The following is a 5,356-nucleotide window of genomic DNA, read 5'->3' on the forward strand; positions in this document are numbered from 1 at the left end:
GATATATGTGTTAGTGTACATTTATTCACTCCTGCAGAATCATGACTTACAGCCAAGTACCCTGATTGTTTACCATTGATTTTTTATTACATTTTCTGTTTAATGAATGTGTGTTGTTCTGTGGTGTTTGGCTTCTTTCTACCTACTGACCTATTTGAAGTTAGCGAGGATGCGAGCTTGCGAGGATGGAGAGACTTTGTGAAACTTTTTGGTGCAGAACACTCTTTTTTTAGGAAGGGGGATTGTTTGTTTTTTAAACATCTGTGTATGTGCTGAGGAGGCCTAGAGACAATACCGCCACACATAGCCTACCTTACTATAAAGTTGAAACATATTTTGTCAGGAACATTCAAATAAAAGTTGTAAGTGAGTTATGCAGTGAGATGTCAGTATGTGTATGCCAAATTGGACAAATTGTTTATTGCACCTAAATCAGAATATATTTGTGTAAGATTTACACCAAATACAGTTCTACGTTTTACCACTGAGACAAATTAATTCAGGTCATTGTCAATGGTTAAACTCCGGAAAAAAAAACATTACAGTAAGAAATAAACCGCAGGAAATTAGTTGCTTTACGTCAGGTAAATTACATTTTTATCACAGCCAATTTGGTGCCACTGTCACCAATTATTTCATAGATTTACAACTAATTAGCATGAGCATGTCCTTGTATAATTAGCATTTAGGCTTACTTTTTTAAATAAGGATCACACGATAAGTTAGGCATTTTCAAACAATTCTTAAATTCCTGTTAAAGGTAAAATACGTATAATCATAAATGGATAATGCAGAGGTGAGGGCAAAATTATATTTTTAGAGACGACCACAATCATTCTATTTCGAGCGACGTTGAGTCCTACACTGTAAGTTGATCAGCTAATGTATGAATTTTTTTTAATTTATTTATTGTTTGTATGTTATAAACCAGCTCATGTGGCATTCGTCTTGAAAACCTTCTGTCCACTGTTCATTGATTCTTTCAAATGCAATCCAAGATTTACTTGTTTTTTATCAGTTCTCGGGTCATTGAGCTTGTTTTCAGAGAGGACAAGGCTTTTAAGGCTTCGTAGAATCTCGTAGAATCTCAGTTGATCCAGTTAGTTTGCTCGCTTCCATGGCTGCAGCCTGCTGTGTTTGTGGGCCAATTTGTTTCTTATTTGGGAACCCGGGGTGAGCATACTATTCTCTATTCACGTCTTAGCCCGTGTCTTCTGACTCATAGGACATAGGGCAAAACAAAATCCAACGTTCTGAACTGGAATGGACATCACAAATGACAACCAACTGTATCCTTTCACAATCACAGAGAATGTAAAGAAACACAGAACCAAGCTAGGGCTCCAGTTACGTGCCATGCTACAACTTTGTGTGTCACAGATGTGTTAGATATCTGATTATTTAAAAGTGTAGCATTTTTGTTGTAAATTCTTAGCGTCTTTTACCTTTTGCAACGAATAGGGTGTTAGCCAAGGCCGGATTAACCATTAGGGCAACTGGGCACTTGCCCAGGGCCCGTGACATGAAAGGGGCCCTTGACAACGTTTTTTTTTTTTTTTTTTTTTCAAAGTGCAAACATACATCTTCAGACACCACATAACACGACCCCCCCCCCCGTCAACAATCGCTCCGGACCACCCCCCCCCCCAACCTGGCGCAGGGGGGCCCATCAGTACCTATAGTATAGGGGCCCAGGATTTGGTGCTCAATAAGATGAGTACTTCAATAAGTACTCGTCAAGCCACCAAGTTCTGATGATAGCGACTTTACGATTGTTTGGCGGCGGCGAGGGGGGGGGGGGGGGGGGGGGGGGGGGCCTTGAGCCTTGTTGCCCAGGGCACAGAAAATTGTTAATCCGGCCCTGGTGTTAGCTATTAGCATTGTACACAATGTATCAAACATTTACGCTATTTAGTATGCACTTTAACTTAAGAAGTCAAAATATGCGTGCAATGATCCGCTAGAATGGGTGACCATAAAAAAGGTGGTCAGCCATTCTGAGCCAACAATTCTGTATTCCCGTCTTAGCCTGCGTATTCTGACTCATAAGACACAGGCCGAAACAGAATCCGAGGTTCCGACCTGGAATGGACACCGTAAAGGACAACCAACTGGCTCTAGCATTGTTTTCGGAGAAGCTATTAGCTCATTTTTAAACGTAGCAAGCTTCCTTAAACCCTTATGATTATTCTAGCATGGTAATTTTATGATTTGAAAGAGTACATTTATTACATTGATTGAATTAACGTTGTTAATTTAGGAATACATTTTACACGTCGTAATGGTGCAGTATGTAGGATTCAGTGGCATCTAGCGGTGAGGTTGCAGATTGCAGCCAACTGAATACCCCTCCCTCTCACCTCCTCTCAGCACTGGCTTGCCAATGTTGTAGGGGACGGTGCTACGGTGGCCTGTAGCAGAGATGAAACGGTATGAAAATTTCACATCATGATTATCGTGACTATGATTATCATTGTTATCAGTATTATCGTGGTATTGTTCAAATGTGCAGCAAAGATTTTTTTTTTCGCGTTACTCTGACATTTCGGATTGATTAAGACATTAAATATGGCCCTGAGGTAGCTGCGCTTGGTGCAAATTACTAGCCTGGCTATTGCCAGACCAAGCTCAATCGTAGATTGCACGTTGGTCAGGTCTTCAAATTACTCCGTATGCAATTGGCTGCTTGCCATCGCTTCCCTGTCTTCATGTGTTAAACCAGCCAATAGCGCGCCAGGGGGAAAAGCCAGCTTGGTGATTGGCTCCCGCAAAAACATATCGGAAGCAGGCAGAAATGTATTGCTCTTCTCCAGACCCTTCTGCAGGGCGAACTCAAATCACCAGATTGGTCGGGGCTACCCAGTCTATCATATCACAGAAAAGAGGGCCTTTATCAGAGGCTGAAATCTACAGAGCACTGACACTGACTTCGGCCATGTTTTACATTGAATGCAAAACAAAGTTGCTTGTTTGCTGCTGCGCCTGTGCGCCTGTGTCCCGGACACTGTTGCTAACTTTCGTTGACGTGGATGAGGGATGAAAAGTTTACCGGTTAACGTAAACTGTGGTTGAATTATTGTCAGGGTTTTAATGATAATTAAATTTGACATGGTAATGATAATCGTCTTTTTAATTTCTCTGCGGTTTATCGTACAACCGGTAACCATTTCATCCCTAACCTGGAGTGGTCTGTGAGGTGCCAGTGGTTTCTTCCAAAATGAAGTGGTTGTCCATGACAGCTTTGTATATCCCGGGGTCAAGTGAGGAGGTTCCTTGTTAGATTTATAAATTGTATTCAGTTATTTAGTCTGTAAAAGTTCAAGGCTGATAAGTAAGATGGCGATTATCATTGTTAACTTTTCTGCATTTCTGTCAGTTCTGAATAAAATACTGTATAAAAAACATATACAACATTTTCATGGGATGATACAGAAGTAAAACATTCTTTTGAATATTATATTCCATTAAGGCCGCCAGATGACGAATGATGAATAAAGCAGCGTTTCTATAGAAACAGGTTTGTAATTTGAATTCAAAATGAATGTTTAACTTTGCCCGGCAACAGAAAATAATTCATCATTCCCAGTGACAGCACAAGGCCAAGGTAGACTTAAAAAAAAAAAAAACAACACTTAGACTGCACTTGACTAATCAAGTCCTCTAAAGAGTTGTTTAACGGTTGTATGTTTGTCAAGCATTTTAACAGCGGTCTGATCTTGAATCGCTGCTTATCTAGCATAACCATTGTCCTTTGAGTCCCTTTCTTAAGCATTTGTTTTTGTAAACCGATCACCTTGCTAGTTTCATGACTGAAGCTGCTGTTTAGTTGACTAGAGCAAGCAGACACCAGTAGAGTAGATCAAGTAGAGCAGACTACTGCTCTACTTTTCAGAAAAGTAGACCAGACCAGACCAGTAGATGGCACAAGACAAGTAGAGTGGGTCAGAACAGTGGACCAGACAAAGAAAACCAGAACAGACCACTAGAGTAGACCAGAAAAGTAGATCAGACCGGACTAGTAGATCAGACCAGACTAGTACAGCAGATCAGACAAGTTGATTGGACAAGATTAGCCAGCACACACAGTGAGAAACACAACAACACTGTCACAAACACACACACACAAACACACTGAGACACCCACACTGAAACACACACACACACACACACACACACACACACACACACACACACACACACGCACGCACGCACGCACGCACGCACACACACACACACAGACACACATACACACACACACACACACACACACACACACACACACACACACACACACACAAACACACTGAGACACACACACTGAAACACACACACACACACACACACACACACACACACAAACTGAGACACACACACTGAAAGACACATACACACAAATTGAGACACACACACACACACCCACAGACCCACACACACACACACACACACACACACATAGACTTTATTTAGCCATTTTACTTTCCATTCTTCTTTCTCTCTTCTCTCTCTCTCTCTCTCTCTCTCTCTCTCTCTCTCTCTCTCTCTCTCTCTCTCTCTCTCTCTCTCTCTCTCTCTCTCTCTCTCTCTCTCTCTCTCTCTCTCTCTCTCTCTCTCTCTCTCTCTCTCTCTTTCTCTCTCTCTCTCCCTCTCTCTTTCAGCAGTTCCAGGATGCTGCGTTGCCGCGGAGACGGAGCCGCCGGGCCTCCAGGCCTCCCGGTCCGTAGTGGAGCTACCACCGATGCTTCGGGAGGCAGTGTGTATGTGTGTGTGTGTGTGTGTGTGTGTGTGTGTGTGTGTGTGTGTGTGTGTGTATAAAGGGGGGGTAGGTGGAGGGGGGGGGGGATTTGTGGCCAGGCATAATCAATCAATGACAGATTAACTCCAAAGCCACTTCCAGTGCCATTAAAAACGGGACACATTCAGAAGTGCAGCGAACAACTCCCAAGCATTTTACGCCGACGCAAAGACTTCCTGGTTATTTGTCACTGCCTCAGAGACGCACGGGTGGCTGCACGCGCAGGCTGGCGCACGCCTGTGTGTGTGTGTGTGTGTGTGTGTGTGCTTGTGTGTGTATGTGTGCGTGTGTGTGTGTGTGTGTGTGTGTGTGTGTGTGTGTGTGTGTGTGTGTGTGTGTGTGTGTGTGTGTGTGTGTGAGTGTGTGTGTGTGTGTGTGTGTGTGTGTGTGTGTATCAGTAAGCAAGGGAGCAATACAAAATAGACAGACACCAAAACGCACACACACACACAAATACAAAACCCAACGGGATGAAAGCAGAACAAGCAGGAAAGAGACGATACATAAATGCATACGGACACACAATCACCCGCGTAACCAGACACATTTGTGACCACAGACACA

This window comes from Gadus morhua, chromosome 4 (genome assembly GCF_902167405.1).
Source record: "Gadus morhua chromosome 4, gadMor3.0, whole genome shotgun sequence".
Lineage (NCBI taxonomy): Eukaryota > Metazoa > Chordata > Actinopteri > Gadiformes > Gadidae > Gadus > Gadus morhua.